Below are 19,649 nucleotides of genomic sequence, written 5' to 3'. Positions count from 1 at the left end.
AATGGTATGGCTTACTTTTCATATGACTAGTAACATTGAGTGTCTGATTGTCAAGCAGGAGTAGGTTTTGGTCACTTTTTCCCTGCTGTAGTGATCCCGGACGAGCCCCCAAAATTGTTAGCTTTTCCCCCTAACTTATAACTTATGGTAAGCCACAAAGTCAGACCAAAGTAGCTGATAAAGAAATGTGCTTATTTACCTTAATACAGAAAATAAAATTCAGTACATAATTCTGACTGATGGAGTGTAACGGAGCTTCCTGTACCCCGGTTTAGTACCTCCGCCGACGGATGCTCCTAGTGCCTCCAGACACCATAAGTACTGCAGACCCCATGAACCACCGCAGCTTAGTTGGGGTCTTTCCATCTCCTACCCAGCCTGGACTTACAACAAGGCTCCAGGTTCCAGTGGGTGAACCTCTCTGCCTCTAGAGTGCGAAGCAGGAACAGCTCTTACAAAAGCTAGTGATTATTCAAGGGAGTACGAAGAGCATAGCAATCCCCTGTAGCAGTTTCCCCCAATAAGAGACAAGACTCTAGATTGAGGGTAAATCAGGAACAGAAAGTTTTTTTTTTATATTCATAAATCTTTATTTTTCATTTAAAATTACATCCATATAACATATTTCCAAAAATAGATTTTAAATATTACAGTAAGTTAAATATTGTACATATCATTACTAAAAAGCATATTTTATACATCTATACGATAGGTACAATCAAAATCAAAAGAATGCATACATTAGCCTCATTCTTACTCATACACAAAAATACATTTAAAGCTGCTAAATTTCCTAAGAGAGGTTGACAATAGGGTATGGGGGGGGAGGGGTTAAGTTTTAAGACATAAATATCTATTCCAAGGGGCCCAGATCTCATCATATTTCTCTTTAGATACATTGTTTATTGCTATGCCTGCTTCCATCCTACATTGATAGTCCACTTGTATACAGATATCTTGCCAATCTAAAGGGCCCATACTTCTCCAATTTCTAGCCATAACTATTTTAATTGCCATAAAGATGTGAATCATAAGAATTTTAAATTTTATATTAACCCTTGGCAAGTCTAAATGAAACAAGAACATTCGAGCCGTAATAACAGTTTGTGCCTTCAGAATAAGGTTTACCAAATCAGATAAAATTATTTTCATAGGTTTCAACTCCTCACAATCCCACCATATATGGGAGAATGAGCCCAGTTCCCTGCCACATCTCCAGCAATCTGGTAGAAGTGTGGGTTGGAATCTATGAAGGCAAGTGGGCACCAGGTACCATCGGTATACAAGTTTAAAGTACACTTCCTGTATATTCACCCCGTGTATATATCTTTTTACTAATTGTAGGCCCAGAAGCCAATCTTCAACCGGAAGGGAGAATTGGAGTTCTTGCTCCCATTTTATCTAATTGCCTTTGGCTTTTTATAAATTGGTTAAATCTGGAGGCAATTTTTTTCCTATTTTGGAATGCTATAAATTGATCAATTGGAGAGGTTTCAAAAAAATTTTTTTACCCATAATAAAAATTTTTATTCTTAAATAGTTAAATAATTCTTTAGAGGGAAGATTATATTTGAACTGTATCATTGGAAATGATAATATTTTATTACCCTCTAATATTTACGCAATTTTTGCAATTCCACACTTTTCCCATTCTTGAATATTTATGTCTTTTATATAAAGTTTTACACACGTTAGTGGGGCATTTCTTGATAGTAGATTAGTACCATATTTTTTCTTTAGATATTTTACTATATAGATCATTGTGTTATTGATCGGATTGCTAGATTTTATATATTTTTTTTAAATTCACTGTCGCACCATTTAAGAAATAAAGGTTCGATATTACAAAAATCCGATTTTTCAATATCTAACCAAGTTGGTCTTGATATTGTAAAGTTATCACACTTAATTAGATGTACTACCATATTAATCATATATAATTTTTGTACATCCGGAAAGGAAACACCCCCCTCCCTCCAATCTCTCTGTAAAATTTCCAGTGACACTCTAGGTCGCCTGTCCTGCCATATATAATCTGATATTTGTTTTTGCAGACCGCGTATCGTCTGGGAGGACACCATCAGCGGAAGATTACCAAATAGAAATGTCAATTTGGGAAGTAGGTAGGAGTTGACTGCCTCAATTCTTCCCAACCATGACAGTTCTAACCCCCTCCAAGTATTTAGAGTGCTCCTAAATTGGGTAGCAATTTCTGAATAGTTAAGTTCTCCAATTTAGTCCAAAGATAATCTTACCTCTAAATACTTTATATTCCTAGCTTCCCAATCACATTTAAATTCCTTTTTAAGCATTCTTTCCCCGGGCCCAGTAAATCAAAATTTGTGTTTTCATTACATTTACTTTATATCCAGAGAGTTTGCTGTATTCTTTAATAAGACAGAATACGGCTGAGATAGATCTAATAGGGTCCGTGAGAGACAATAGAACATCATCTACATAGAGTGTAATTTTATTCTCCAATGTGTTCACCTTTAACCCGCTGATACCCTCACTCTGTCTAATCGCGGCTGCCAATGGCTCTATGGAGAGGATATATAACAGGGGTGCCAAAGGGCAGCCCTGTCGCGTCCCATTTCTAATTGGGAACCATTTTTATTGGAACATAAATCCTGAGACTCTGGCTTGGGGATCTTTATATAATGCCATTGTACAGTCCTTGAAAACACCGCCTATGCCAAAGGCCTTCAAAACCTCTTCCAAATATTTCCAATTAACATGGTCGAAGGCCTTCTCGGCGTCAAGGGTGACCTCCAGCGTCGCTAAAATCCCCATAGGAAAGCATTGAAATTCGTTTTCAATGCTTTCCTATGGGGAGACCTAATGCGCATGCGCGGAATTGCCGCGCATGCGCATTAGGTCTCCTCGGCCGGTGGGCGGGAACAGTCTCGCCCGCCGGCCGACGGAGCCAGTAGGAGGAGCGGCGCGGAGGAGGAGACAGCAGCGAGGGACATCGCCGCTGCCTCAGGTAAGTGACTGAAGGGGTTTTCACCCCTTCAGTAACTGGGGATTGGTGGGTGGGAGGGAGAGGGACCCTCCAGTGTCAGGAAAACGGATCGTTTTTCTGGCACTGGAGTTTCCCTTTAACCCCTAAGGAATCTGGTCTGGATTCCAAATATAATATGAACAGAGAGAGGATAGGGGGCACTCCCGAGACCTACTTTTGTATGAAAGGTGCTGCCGCTGTGCCCAAAACTTCATGAATGAGAGAATAAATAGTTGCGGCGCACTCAGACTACAAAGAGAACAAAGAAGGCTACTAAAATGCCTATCTAAGTATAAATATGGGGATTTGGTTCCACCATATGGCCATATGTTGTTAAGCCCACCACTACTTTCAAAGTACCCCATTATTGGTGGGTCCTACACTAAAATGTGGGGGGCAAATAAATAGTAATAGTGTTAAAAATAAAAAAGTGTTAAATACTAGTAAGAGCATAGTGAGTATACAAACATAAGTGATGAAAGCAATTAAAAACAGTGTTAGAACTAAATAGTTCATGAGTTTGTGCTGAAATGGGTATACTCACTAATGCAGATGACTGTGCTAGCTGGAAAAAATAATTAAAGTATTTAATTTAACACTTTTATTTTTAACACTATTACTATTTATTTGTCTCCCACATTTTAGTGTAGGACCCACCAATAATGGGGTACTTTGAAAGTAGTGGTAAGCTTAACAACATATGGCCATATGGTGGAACCAAATCCCAATATTTATACTTAGATAGGCATTTTAGTAGCCTTCATTGTTCTCTTTGTAGTCTGAGTGCGCCGCAACTATTTATTCTCACACTAACATAAATACAGTCACATTAAGATACACACATACACAGTCACACTATCATAAATACAGTCACATTAAGATACACACATACACAGTCACACTATCATAAATACAGTCACATTAAGATACACACATACACAGTCACACTATCATAAATACAGTCACATTAAGATACACACATACACAGTCACACTAACATAAATACAGTCACATTAAGATACACACATACACAGTCACACTAACATAAATACAGTCACATTAAGATACACACATACACAGTCACACTAACATAAATACAGTCACATTAAGATACACACATACACAGTCACACTAACATAAATACAGTCACATTAAGATACACACTTATATACAGTCACACTAACATAAATACAGTCACATTAAGATACACACTTATATACAGTCACACTAACATAAATACAGTCACATTAAGATACACACTCATATACAGTCACACTAACATGCACGTATAAATACACTGTCAGACCATTTTAACAGATACAATTTCTGGAACTAATATGAATCTCTAATCAAGTGAGAGGAAAGCTAAGAGTTAAAACAAAAAAATCTGAACTGAGTGTTGAACATATCTGTTAACCAAAAAACAATGTATAATCAGACACGGTTTGCCAGGACTAAGGAATACAACTGACCAAAGAGACAACTGAGCAGATTAGACCACCACCTGTATACACTCAAACAGGAGAAAGAATTTATAAACTAGTAAGACCATTGTATTCCTGGGAAGCACTAGGGAAAATGTAAATAGAGATTGGTATCTTGCAATGTTTGTCAAACTGATAGATTTTCAAACAATCAGGCAATGAGATGTTTTTCAATCATCTTTAGGACATGATACTGTGGCGGAGCTCTGATACACCGACCAAGTATCTCCGCTGATTCTTCCTGATTATAACCCTTTCCCCCCAGTAACTAGTCTAGACAACACATAATTCCAGGAGTCAACTGAGGTTTTATTAAGCCACACTCTGCCTTTTATGCACAGACCCCCAGCATGGGGTCTCCATAGGTAAAAGTACAAACCCCTCCCAGGAATTTCTGTGTCTAAGATATAATTGAGTCAAAAGAAAGATAGCTCAATTATCTCTCAGCCAAAGGAAACAATACAAAAATAACATATCAATAATATACAGGAACCCTGCAAATGTCATATTTTATAATATATTGCATTTACCTTGATACAAGAAATGATTTAAACATATATAAATTGAAACTATGCATCAGTTTTCTAATAAAAGAATAGATACAATCAGTGGTGGAACTAATGTAGATCTTCCTGTGCAAGGCAATTTTTGGGGCTCCCTCAAGAACAAGAAAGGCAAAAAGATAGATCCCCATCTGTCGTACAACTCTTAAGATGCTAAGCCAGCTGGGGATCTAGCATGTTTCAATCTATGCAGGGTTGTATTCAGGGCCTGATTCAGATGAAAAGAGGCCCTAGGCTATTCCACTTATGAGGCCCTTTCACCTCCCATTTTTAAGTTTGTAAATTACATGAGAGACAATAAAATACATAATTACTGTGATATATATAAATATGTTAAATGAAACATGTTGTGATTGGTAATAACCTTTCTAAAAAATGTGGCACGGATAATAAATTAAAAAAAAGTCGAGATGAGGAGAGGGGGGGTGATTGTGAGAGGGAGGGGGTGATCAGGAGAGGGGGGGTGATTGTGAGAGGGAGGGGGGTTATGAGGAGAGGGGGGGTGATTGTGAGAGGGAGGGGGGTTATGAGGAGAGGGGGGGTGTGAGAGGGAGGGGTGTGATGAGGAGAGGGGGGTGACTAAAAAAATTACCTTAAATCCCTGGTGGTCCAGTGGGGGCTGCCTTGTTGTCCGGTGGGGTCCCTGGTGGTCCGGTGGCCCTCATTTCTGGTCTGCAGCTCCACAGAGCTGCAGACCATGGATATCGAGAGACACAATCAGAGCAACACTCTGATTGGGCAGTGCACGCGAGATCCATGGTCTGCAGCTCAGCACATTGCGGAGCTGCAGACCGCCGGTCTCGGCGATCGCGGCAGGAGGGGCATGCAGTCTGCCCTGGGCACCCCCCTAGTAAGTGGCACCCGGGGCGGACCACCCTCCCCCCTCTCCTTAGTACGCCACTGGTCATATCATATGCGTAGAATTTCTCCTTATTTTCGGTTCAGTGTTTTAGTGTTCACTGTTTTTAGAATAGTGTAATTTTAATTTTGCTAACAATTTGAATGTAGGCCCCTCTTGATCTTGAGGCCCTAGGCTGAAGCCTAGTTAGCCTATAGGAAAATCCGGCCCTGGTTGTATTTGTGAGTAGTGTTTATGCGTTTGAATGTAAGCATGTTCTTATATAGTGTATGAGTGTGTGTAGGGGTGTATTTGTATGTGCTTTTGTCATTGAAATGCAGTGGTGTACATGTGTGTAGTGTTTGTATTTGAATGCAGGGGTGTGTTTGTATGTAGTGTTGGCTTTTAAATGCATTTGTGTTTGTGTGTGTAGTGTTGGTGTTTGTATATATTTTTTGCATTTTAATACTGAGTGTGTTTGTATGTAATATTTGCGTTTAAGTGCATTGGTGTGTTTGGATGTAGTGTTTTTAAATCTGCTTTTAAATGCGGCTGTGCATTTGTGAGTAGTATTGGTGTTTGAGTGAATGGGTGTGTTTGTATATAATTTTGGAGTTTGAATTCTGGGATGTATGCACATACACAGATAGACACACAGACTGAAGATTAATTTATGAAGATTAGTTCTATTGTGTCATTCGCTGGACAGGTAAAGCATCCACTTAACCAAATGTTTAATTTGACTGTACACACCCCTAGCCATTGTTTAGGTTTCACAGCCCGATAGAATAGGGTCTTTTCACTAGACTCACCCAGTGGGCATTCTTTAACATAATTTGGAAAACCTCATAAAACCATTTGTAAAGCTGAGGACACCTGGACACGCCTTCCCCTACAGACACCTTCCACTACCCACGCCTTCCCTTCGAGAGCTAGAGGGAACACTAAACTAGTGACCATCATCATCCATCAACATAAAGTAATGTATAACCTATTGTCCATACAATCTATCTATCTTTTATCTAATGGATGTTCAATATATGTGAAAGGGACCAAACGAGTTACAGGTTCTATTGAAACATAGTGTTAGAATACCTCTAATCCTTACGTCCTCCTGCAGGGGAACTAAGAGCCATGGTATGAGAAATCCCTCTAATTATTCGATAAAGTAGAATATTCATTTGCTCCGATAGCTGTATAGGACGATAAGTTAAAATGACTTTGTTCCCAATAATAATTGGTGTGTATGTATGGTGTTGGGGTATGGCATGTGTTTTGGTATTTGATTGAATGTTGTCTGTTAGTAATTTTCTATTTAAGAATATAAATTTTGCCGGTTGTTCTAATAGTATATTTGATTATATTTTGGCTTTGGAGAATCGGATGTCTATTTAATAGAATACCTTTGCAAGTGTGCTAAGATGTAGTAATTCAACTGTTCTGATTGTAAGTTATCTATGGCATTGATACAAAAACCAAAATGAAGAAAACAATGACTATTAGCCAATGCTAGACAAAACCCAAAGAAAATGCTAAGAAAGCACTAGGGAAAACTTTACTGTTATTCACAAACAACTCAACATTTCTAAAGTATAAGGTAATATTATTACATTTAAAAAAAAACAAAAAACTACTGTTGCTATTATATGAGTATACTAGATTACCATCTAGTAAGTTCTTAATAAAAAAAAAAAACTATCAGATGTCAAATAGTAATAAATAAATAAATTGAAGGGATGTGTTATTATAATCCTAATCTCTGAAAAATCAATTATCTGGTCGTCCACCAGGGGGAGACCTCATTCTGTGCCTGCATATTGAATTGCATGTGAGTTGCAATCTACTTTTTTGCCACAAGATGGCTCACATGTTACTGTCATAAATAAAAGCAATGAAACATAGTGTGAGATAGCCATTTCTGGTCAAACCCTATCTCAGACCAAAGTTAAAGCTAGCCCTATTTTGTTACCGGCTTCTTGCATTATGGGACGGCAGTAGAGGCAGGAGGGAATGCAGCTCGGGTAAAATTTAATAGGCAGGCATAGAATGTACTGTTAGTCTATATGCTGAAGTTCAGGGTGTGAGGTCTCCCCCTGGTGGATGACCAGCTAACTGCTTTTGCAGAAATTGAGATTATAATACAAGCTATTAGAATGTAGTGCTCGTTATTTATTAATTGATCACTTTTTCGATGTTTGATAATTTTTCTTGTTTTGATTAAGAAGTTAATAGATGCTGTTTCAATACACTCATATAATAGATATAGGAGTTTCTTTTTTTTTTTTTAAATCTATTTATTATTATACATTTATTTATTATACATTTAGGATATTAATCTAGACATTTTAAGAGTTGTGAATAAAAGTTACATTTTACTTAGTGCTTTCTTAGCATTTTCTTTGGGCCTTATCTATGGTATTGATTTATTGACTCAAGTGATGCAGAGCCATTGTGGAAGTATACTTTGCCTTAAATGAATTAATTATTATAAAGTAAAACTTATATACAAATATCTTTGCAACAATTGAGTATGTTTGTACATTAACTATACACTATCTTCAGATGTCCATAATATATAAATTACTGTGCACTGTGTCTACGGGAGACGGAAAAGATCAGATATCTTATGTTTGAAAATCGGTATAATTTAATGAATTTATTCAATATTCTCTCATTATAAATCATTATATGTAAATCTTTGTCATCAGTCTCATATAAACACAATGCAATGAAACAATTAAATTAATTGGTTAATGGGGATTTTAAATTCATAATAACAGGTCTGTTCACACATTATCTCCCTGTATTCAGAACTATTTAATAAATTCATATATTGGTCAATAACTCATTGTGAGGATTGGCCAACCTCAGGCCCGATTGCACCCTGGGATACAGGAGAGTGTGGTGTCCATATTGGTAATTATATTTTATGTTTGTCAGTTGGGGGCAATGAGCAGAGATTTGGCATTTAAACAGTTAGAGGTGTTTTTTAACCCAGAATCCTCTCGGCTCTAAGCAGCGTCATGTTACCCAGTTGGCTGTCTCTGCCTGGAGATCTGGGATAATTAACGGGGAGACACACTTGTTACGACACTCACCGCCTGGAGAGTGAAGCCGCCGTGTAGTCGATATTCCCCTTTCTCCAGAAATGCAATTCCAGCATAACCGATCATAAAACTCCCGACCGGAGCATACGAACACGGTAACTCCCGATCAGCAATCCATTCGAAATCCTTCCACAGCTAGAAATAAACGAAAACGCTGTCCCAATAGTCAATCCCTCCACAAACGAGACAAAGCTCCGTTTTGAAGGTCAAGCAGAATGTGTTTAATGGGGGCTACCTGCCCAGTATTTATGCAGGTCTCCACCAGGTAGACACTCCCCTAGGGGACCTGGTGGAAGACTGTAAAATATATTAAACAGTAGCCAATCGCAGTGGCTATAACACAAGCCCTCCCCATTTTACCCATAATACATCTCTTCCTATCCTGGAGATAATTAGGGAGAAACCTAATTAACTCCGAGGATAGGAACCATCGCCATTTTAAACACAAACACAAGAAATACAATAAAATACATAAAATCAGAAGTACCGAAGATATAGTGTTCGTGCAACGTATCCCCAGATAGCCTGAATCTGAGGGCATATTCCTACCGAATAGCGCTCAGATCCGAAGTACACAGTCCAATCGCCATGGAGTCAAAGTCTCTCATAAGTCTTTCGGTGTACGAATGACTCCATGGGACGGCTATCTGGGTAAGTTCATACGGATGAAGAAAACCCCCGAACGGAACAGGGTTCGTATGCCTCCAAGGGAATAGAAGGGGAGACGGCCGTCTCCAGCGGTGTTCGGTAGATAAAGAGTCCGTTTTTAGATCCATGGGTTTCGCACCGAACACCGCTGATTCGCCTCGTGTCCAAAATGGCCGCCGCCTCGTGGTCGGCATACGAACGACGACCACCCGTACGATGGAACGGAGAGGTGTTTGCGGTTAACCACAGCGTTCTAATTTGTGGTCAAGGTGTTAATGAGCCGCACACTCCTCTCCTGGGTGGCCGATGTTCGGTAGTTTTACTCGGTACTTTAGAAAACGTAAAAACAACAGCGTACGGACAGGAAATCCACGAATCCAATGAAAACAGATGAACCCGCAATACAGGTCTATGCAGCAGGGTTCGTCACACGGCTCCCCTCTTGTGGAACACTCCGGCAGACCCGGCTTGGCCCTTTAGCGGGTCAACGTGGGGATGACCGGACTAGGAAGTAGCGAGGACGTCGGTTTGCCGGGATAACCCATCTGCATTCCCATTCTGCTTACCGGGTCGGTAGCTGATGGTGAAGTTATATGGTTGTAATGCTAAACTCCACCGCAGCAGTCTACCATTGTCTCCCGAGACCCGGTTAAGCCAAACAAGGGGATTGTGGTCCGTGATAAGGGAAAATTCCTGTCCATACAAATAGGGACTCAATTTCTTCAATGCCCAGACCAGGGCCAAACATTCTTTCTCCACTGCCGCATAACTCACTTCCCGGGGTAACAGCTTTCGACTGAGGTATGCGACAGGGTGTTCTCCTCCATCTTCCCCGACCTGGCTTAGCACAGCCCCCAGTCCATACATGGAAGCATCTGTATGGACGAGAAAACGTTTGTTAGGAAGTGGGGCAGCCAGGACAGGGGCATTCACGAGGGCCTGCTTAAGTGCTTGAAACGCAGCTTCACAAGCTGGAGACCACAGGACCTGCTTAGGGAGATTCTTCTTCGTCAGGTCTGTCAGGGGTTTAGCTATAGAGCTATAGTCGGGGACAAAGCGTCTGTAATACCCTGCAGTCCCTAGGAAGGCCAATACCTGGGTCTTAGTGATAGGTGTGGGCCAGTTCGCTACTGCCTCTATCTTGGCCGGCTCTGGTCTCTGGCTCCCACACCCCACCCTGTGACCCAAGTATTGCACCTCAGCCATGCCTAGATGACATTTTTCTGGCTTCAACGTCAGGCCAGCGGCCCGAATTTTATCCAGTACTACCCCTACGTGTACCAGGTGTTCCTCCCAGGACTCACTGTAGATCGCAATATCATCCAGGTATGCACAAGCAAATTCCTGGAAGCCATCAAGGAGCCTATCCACCATCCGTTGGAAGGTAGCTGGGGCGTTCTTCATCCCAAATGGCATAACCTTAAATTGGTATAAGCCAAAGGGGGTGACGAAGGCCGACTTGGGGATAGCGTCCTTGGCCAGGGGAATCTGCCAGTAGCCCTTACACAGGTCTATGGTGGTCAGATAGCGTCCCCTGGCAATGCGGTCTAATAATTCGTCTACCCGTGGCATCGGGTAGGCGTCAGTGGTGGTCCGCTCGTTGAGCCTCCTGTAGTCTACACAGAACTGGGTGGTCCCATCTTTCTTAGGCACCAGGATTACAGGGGAGGCCCAAGGGCTATCGGAGTGCTCGATGACCCCAAGCTGGGTCATCTCCTCTATCTCCTTCCGCATTCCTTCTCGGACTGCTTCAGGGATACGGTAAGGGGGCTGTCGTAAGGGGTTCTGTCCAGGGGTCTCTACCTTATGTACAGCTAGGGTAGTGTAGCCGGGTTCTTGGGAGAACGTCGCCTGCTTCTCCCACAGAAGCTGTTTCGCCTGTTCCTTCTCTGCGGGGCTTAACCTGTCCCCTAGCTGTACGAGATCAGTCAGATCCGTCTGGGCACCTCTGGCTAATAGGTCGGGTAAGGGCAAGCTTTCGGTGTCGTCTGCAGCGGGGGCACACACTGCGGCTACATCCTCAGGTCGTTCCTGATACTCCTTTAGCATGTTCACATGAAAGGATCGCTGGATCCTGTCATCTGAACAGCTGGCTATAAGGTAAGTAGTATCGCACACCTGGGCTAATACTTTATACGGGCCCTGCCAAGATGCTTGCATCTTGTTCGCCTTCACAGGTTTGAGCACTAGTACCTTCTGCCCAACCTGGAATACTCGCTGTCGGGCACCCCGATCGTACCATTCCTTCTGTCTCCCCTGGGCCACCTGGAGGTTCTCTCTTACCATCAGAGACAGTTTCTCCATGCGGTCCCGAAGTTCCAGAACATACGGCACTATGGGGGTACCTTCCTGCTCTGTCTCCCCCTCCCAGTGGCCTCTAATGAGATCTAGAGGTCCGCGGACCCTTCTCCCATAAAGCAGCTCAAAGGGGGAGAACCCAGTAGATTCCTGGGGCACCTCTCTGTAGGCAAACAACAGATGAGGCAGGAATCGCTCCCAGTCTCGGCAAGTGTCAGAAAAGGTCCTCAGCATCTGTTTGAGGGTGCCATTAAATCGCTCGCAGAGACCGTTAGTCTGTGGATGGTATGGGGAACTAAGTATCGGTTTAATGCCGCATACCCTCCACAGCTGCTGGGTGAGCACAGCGGTAAATTGGGTTCCCTGGTCAGAGAGAATCTCCTGAGGGAACCCGACCCTGGTAAAAATCCTAACCAGGGCATCAGCAACTGTCTCTGCCTCTATGTTAGACAGCGCTACTGCCTCTGGATAGCGAGTGGCATAGTCCACCACGGTGAGAATGTATTTCTTACCAGATGGACTAGCCCTGGCCAGTGGACCCACAATATCAACGGCTATGCGGGCAAAGGGCTCCCCAATAATAGGCATCGACATAAGCCTACCTTTTGGGTGGTCCCCCCGCTTCTCTACCCGTTGACAAGTGTCACACGTGCTACAATATATCCGCACAGCCTGGTTAATCCCTGGCCAAAAAAAGTTCTGCATAATCCTATGGCCTGTGCGGCAGGACCCTAGATGTCCGGCTAGCGGGACATCATGCCCTATCCGCAGAATCTCCCGCCGGTATTTCGCGGGCACTACCAGCTGTCGATTCGGCGGAGGGGCAACACTTTTCTGGGACGGCTTAGGGATCCGATATAACCTGTCCCCCACCCACTCATACCGCTCCCCCTCTGCTCCTTCCTCTCCAGTGTCTGCTCTGCCTCTATACCTCTGGAGAGATGGGTCTGTCTGGGTTTCCCTCCCGAACTCCTCCGGGGAATCCCAACTAGCTAACGTCTGCCCTGGGGTGTCAGTCGGGGAATCGGTTCTTACCTGGGTCTCAGCAGCAGGTGGGCCGGTTCCAGCAGCACGGGTCTGAGCACGGGTAGTCACGGGATTGGCTTCGCCAGGCCCCATAGTAGCATAGGCAGAAATCAGAGGGGCCAAATCATTTCCCAGCAAAACATCGGCAGGCAAGTCCTTCATAACCCCCACATTCACATGTCCAGCTCCCGCTCCCCAGTCCAAATGAACCCGGGCAACAGGCAGACGGAACACGGCGCCTCCTGCCACCCTTACTGCCACAGTGTTCCCGGTGTGTTGGTGTTCCGAAACCAGGTTCTTTTGAAGTAAGGTCATAGTAGCTCCAGTGTCTCTTAGACCAGTGACCTCTTTCCCGTTCAACTTAACGGTCTGCCTGTGGTGTTGGCGGTTGTCCTGCTGAGCTGCGTGAACTGGGTCCGCTTCGTGAAGGAAACCCCAAAACTCCTCCTGCTCAAGGCAGTGAGCAGAAGGCTGAGGTGGCTGCTGGGCTCCGCCGGCTGGGTTTCTCCAGGATGGTGCTTGGTTGGCGTGGTTTAAAGGGCATTCTGGTCTTTTATGTCCCATCTGCTTGCACCCAAAGCACTGGACCTGGTTGGAGTAACCCCGTTTGTTGAATCGGGCTGACTGCCCATGGTTGGTTGCTGGCGGTATAGCGGGGGTACGTTGTGCTGGGGGGTGATATAGGTTGGTGGTTGGAGGTGCTGCCGGTTTGTATTCCACTCGGGCAGGGACCTTGGCTGCTGTCTGATCGAGCTTACGGGCATCAGTGTATTCGTCAGCCAGACGAGCAGCTTCATGGAAGGTAGCGGGTTTACGGTCCCTGACCCACTCTCGAACTCCTGCAGGTAATTTGTCAAAGCAGTGTTCTAGCAGGAACACTTGCAGCACCTCTTCCCCAGTTACCGCTCGACACCCTGCCATCCAGTGGGTTGCCGTGCGGTGTACCCGGCATGCCCATTCCACATAGGAATCACCAGCCTGCTTATTATTGTCTCGGAATCGCCTCCGGTACGCCTCAGGGGTAACAGCGTACCGGGTCAAAAGGGCATCTTTTACTGTCCGGTAGCTAGTGAGTTCCTCCTCTGGGATGGCCCGAAAAGCTTCACTGGCCCGGCCGGATAATTTCCCAGAGAGGATAGGAACCCATTCTTCTGCGGGCACCTGGTGTAAAGCACACTGTCGTTCAAAGTCCGCCAGGAACCCGTCTATCTCTCCTTCAGTCTCAATAAAGTTTTTAAAAGCAGCAAATGGTACCTTTTTCTTCCCATTGTTATTATGGGGTACCTCTGCTGCTGCAGCTCCGCTTCTCTGGAGCGCCTGTTGTGCTGCTACTGCGGCTTGTACTTGAACCACAATATCCGCTGCAGGGTTGGGGCCAAAGTGTGCCAGCCTTATCTGAACTGCCCGGTTAAACGCTATTTCCTCGGGTGTTAGATCCAGCAGGCCAGGCACATTAGCTATCTCCCTTCCCTGTGCTGTATCCATCTCCACCAATATAGCAATAATCTCTCTTTTCTTGAGATTGCTCGCTGATCGTCCTCTGCGCTCCAAAATGTCTTTAAGGGTAGCACGCCTTAACTCCTCATATTGCATTTCCAATCAGGGGTGTGTAGCTGGCCTTCAGGGCGGTGGGATTCATCCCGTCGCTTGCCACCAATTGTTACGACACTCACCGCCTGGAGAGTGAAGCCGCCGTGTAGTCGATATTCCCCTTTCTCCAGAAATGCAATTCCAGCATAACCGATCATAAAACTCCCGACCGGAGCATACGAACACGGTAACTCCCGATCAGCAATCCATTCAAAATCCTTCCACAGCTAGAAATAAACGAAAACGCTGTCCCAATAGTCAATCCCTCCACAAACGAGACAAAGCTCCGTTTTGAAGGTCAAGCAGAATGTGTTTAATGGGGGCTACCTGCCCAGTATTTATGCAGGTCTCCACCAGGTAGACACTCCCCTAGGGGACCTGGTGGAAGACTGTAAAATATATTAAACAGTAGCCAATCGCAGTGGCTATAACACAAGCCCTCCCCATTTTACCCATAATACATCTCTTCCTATCCTGGAGATAATTAGGGAGAAACCTAATTAACTCAGAGGATAGGAACCATCGCCATTTTAAACACAAACACAAGAAATACAATAAAATACATAAAATCAGAAGTACCGAAGATATAGTGTTCGTGCAACGTATCCCCAGATAGCCTGAATCTGAGGGCATATTCCTACCGAATAGCGCTCAGATCCGAAGTACACAGTCCAATCGCCATGGAGTCAAAGTCTCTCATAAGTCTTTCGGTGTACGAATGACTCCATGGGACGGCTATCTGGGTAAGTTCATACGGATGAAGAAAACCCCCGAACGGAACAGGGTTCGTATGCCTCCAAGGGAATAGAAGGGGAGACGGCCGTCTCCAGCGGTGTTCGGTAGATAAAGAGTCCGTTTTTAGATCCATGGGTTTCGCACCGAACACCGCTGATTCGCCTCGTGTCCAAAATGGCCGCCGCCTCGTGGTCGGCATACGAACGACGACCACCCGTACGATGGAACGGAGAGGTGTTTGCGGTTAACCACAGCGTTCTAATTTGTGGTCAAGGTGTTAATGAGCCGCACACTCCTCTCCTGGGTGGCCGATGTTCGGTAGTTTTACTCGGTACTTTAGAAAACGTAAAAACAACAGCGTACGGACAGGAAATCCACGAATCCAATGAAAACAGATGAACCCGCAATACAGGTCTATGCAGCAGGGTTCGTCACAACACTCATTTTATACCTCGTGATGTTTCATTTTATCCCAGAATTAATTATCCAGAGTCCTCACTGTGATCGATTCTCTCTGCCCCAATGATGATATAAACACCATAACCACATTCACTGCCCATATTTCTATAGGAGTCTTAGCTGCGGCTGCTAGTTTAGATATAGGGGTTGGGATACAACATGGCTGTGGGAATAAATGTATCACTTCATCATCTGTAGCCATGAGAATGGGGAAATCTAAAACGTGACAACGCTGTTTATGTTCATTTGCATAATTTGCAAAGCATTGCGGGAGATATGTGGACTTAATATGTCAGAGCTCTAGTGTGTAGAGCTATATTATTTCAAGTTTTTAGGTTGTTTTTTTTTTTGTTTTTGATATGTTAACAGGAATATCTTGTTTTTAGTTTCACCCAAAGTATATGGAAAATGAACACAAATACAAAAATAAAAAACATGAATAAGTCAAAATCGCTGTTTTATTAATAATTATATAAGATTTTATTAATTATCCTTTGCCAGCAGGTTAATTTGTTTGAATTCTTCATTTATAGAGTGTAAAACAATAATGGAGAGATGATATTTGTTATTATATAAATTTCTTACAGTTACCAGAAGATAATACATTTTGGAATTAAAGGAACACTTTACTGACATGGTTTTTAACCCCAAAGAAAGCATGCATGTATATATTTCTTCATGTTTTCTTTGGTGGCTATATAAAAAAACAGATTGAATTTTTCACTAACAGCCGAGTGTACAATAATAATAGAGATATTATATTATTGTTTGTTTGTTCATTATACATAATCCAAACCAATCCTGACATTGTCTTCTTGTCTTTTCCATTTAGGAGTCCAGTGGATGCAGGCAGTGAATGGTAAGATATAAATTAGCTACTTTTCATTTGTTTGATTTTTATCTTTGTTTATATTGATATTTGGGGATATTTGAGCAATATCTAATGAGAAGGATGTGATATTATGTCAGCTGCTCCCATTTTTTTTGGAATTAACATTCATATCATCTACAACGTCTACAAAAACCTCTTGTGTCCCTCTATCTCTTACCCACACCACGTCCAACTCATTAAAACCACACTTTTTCCATCCCAACTGTTCTCCACATATTCTTAGCAATTCCTACCGTTTTCTACCCAGTACTACTCGCTCAAGCGCTCTCCACTCAGCTCTGCCCACTCAAGTACACTTCACCCAGCTCTGCCCACTCAGTAATTCTCCATCCAGTTTACTCAATTATTATTCATCCAGCCCTTCTTATCCAATGACTCTCCACCCTAAACTCAACCTAGATCTATACTGTCCACTACTACTCACTCAACTATCTGCCAGCCACCTCTGCCCACACAACTACTCCTCATAAACCCTGACCCTGTGTAGTCACACTCCACCCATCTCTACTCACTCCAGTCACACTCTTTCCATTCCTATTCACTCCAGTCACACTCCACCCATTCCTTTTCACTCCTGTCACACTCCACCCATTCCTTTTTACTCATGTCACACTTCACACTTCTAACCATAAGTCTTCAGTTGTCCTCACACTATGTCTTATTAATGTCTGTCTTTAATTTAATGGGATAGTTAACATGTTCCGACATTTCTTGCAGTTTGTGGGAGGCCGATAATCGCTGATCGTATAGTTGGAGGTCAGGACGCAAAGAAGGGCGAGTGGCCATGGCAGGTCAGCTTGCAATTTCAGGGAGAACACTTGTGTGGTGGGACTGTCCTCACACATTCCTGGGTGATGATGGCGGCTCATTGCTTCACAATGTAAGAGCATTACTAATCAAAGCTCTGCTATTCCTCTATCACACACAATATACACACTGTATGTACGCAATGTATACACACAATATGCAAACAATATATGCAAATGACATATACACACAACACTCACATTAAATGCAACATTATATTCACACACTACACAAATGCACTGTACACACTATACACACTATATACACATGCTACATACAAACACTATATTCAGATGATCTACACACTTTCTAAACACACTGTATATACACACACTGTTCCTGAACACATCAATCACTTATATATAATCCTGATGTACTGTCTATTGACTTCAATATGTAACTGGTCAGTGTCTACAATTAGTCTGTAATATCTTATTAATATTATCTCTTAATATTATCAGTATAATTGTAAAAACTATAGTGTGTCTTTCACAACCCAGCATTTCATTATCATTTCAATCATTATCAGTTGTTCAGGAGCCCTCACTGGCCTGTAGACCTCACTAGTCATCTCGTATCTCTCACAAACTTGTACAATATATCATTATTTTAGTGTATTTTTAATCATATACTGATATCTGTACTATACAGCACTGACCATCTTTCTGCTTACAGGTCAGACAATAGTTCCTCGTACAGAATATACCTTGGAGCATATCAGCTGACAAACCTTCAAGATCCAAATGTAGTGTCCAAGGGAATAAAATAGATCATAATACACCCAGACTTCATGTACGAAGGATCAAGTGGAGACATGACCTTGGAAAAGTTGGAAAAGCCTGTCCAATACACCAGTTATATCCTCTCTGTCTGCCTCCCATCTCCGTCCGTCACCCTGCCAGAAGGAACCTCCTGTTGGGCCACAGGATGGGGGGACACTAATTATGGAGGTGAGATGACTTTAATTGAACATTTAGAACCAGCTTGATTGCAAATGGCGGGCTGTCCATTGAGATTGTAAGGGCGTGGGAATTTGCCTGTTTTTAACCTGGGAAAGGATTCATAATTCCTAACACTTTCCAATAAGTTCATATATCTTACACCTTGTTTTTCTCATTCTTTTTGCTCCTCATAGTTTCCCTAGAAGATCCTCAAACCCTCCAGGAGGTGGAGCTCGCTCTAATTTACAGGCCAACTTGTGAGTCCATGTACCAGTCCAGCCTGGGATATAGTCCTGTGTTCCACCTTATCGAGGATGATATGCTCTGTGCCGGCTACAAGGAGGGTCAGAAGGACGCCTGCCAGGTACACAAACAAGTGTGAAATCATTTTTATTAGACTTGTCCAATGGGAGTCCAAAACCTCCACAGTACAGATTGTTAAGATATCAACTGATTTTGTCCTTCTCATTCAGCTGGTCTACACATTGAGGGTGTAAAGGATCATCTAACTGTGTGGAAGAAATAACAGACTTTCCTGATTACGGAACCAAAGCCGTGTTACTGTGTATGTGGGCTGCAGTATATAAGAATAATGGGGAGATGATTATACATACGAATCATATGAATACAATTTAATTTGGTAACAGTAACAGCGCCCCCTGTCTGTTTATTCTGTAAATATTCCCTCTATTTCGTTTGCATCCTCCTACATTGCTTGTAACTGCTTTCTAAGACATAAAACGGACGTTTTTTTGGGGGGTTTTTTTGGTGATGGGAATTTTGTTTTTACATGTTTTATTTGTAATTTTCTTTACATATTTGTAAAATTCACAATAAAAGTTTGCTGAGAATATTCTTAATCGTCAGTAATTTTCATTCAATCTAACTGGTTCCAGTGATATAAAAGACTGTGCAGATATTAAACATTATCAGCCAATCTTCATTCCATCAGTTTCCTTTCTCTAATAGCATCTGCCTCCCTTATTCTGGCCCGGGTCGTTATATTCTTCCATGGTTACAATTCCACATACTGGGCCATATAGAATGAGCAGCTGTGGGATGAAGTGCTTATAGTGGAGCAGTTACCATAGAAACCAATGGAATGTTGGCTCCATCTTTAGCACTTTGCTATTTATACAGAACACCCTAAAATACCTCCCACCATATATAGCGCTGTCTTTCTACCACTCCGGGTGAGATACAAAATCACACCAGACTAGCAGGATCAGAAACGTCTTTATCTAAATTCAGAAAAGG

At 42.8% G+C, this 19,649-nt stretch overlaps 1 pseudogene; it reads left to right on the top strand.

The window, feature by feature from the left end:
• Nucleotides 1-1,190: 1,190 nt before the first annotated feature.
• On the top strand, nt 1,191-18,889 carry LOC134571375 (serine protease 27-like; annotated as a pseudogene).
• Nucleotides 18,890-19,649: the final 760 nt, after the last annotated feature.

Source organism: Pelobates fuscus, chromosome 8, assembly GCF_036172605.1.
Source record: "Pelobates fuscus isolate aPelFus1 chromosome 8, aPelFus1.pri, whole genome shotgun sequence".
Classification (NCBI taxonomy): Eukaryota; Metazoa; Chordata; class Amphibia; order Anura; family Pelobatidae; genus Pelobates; species Pelobates fuscus.
Note: the sequence above shows the minus strand (reverse complement) of the source record. Positions and strands in the feature narration are given on the sequence as shown.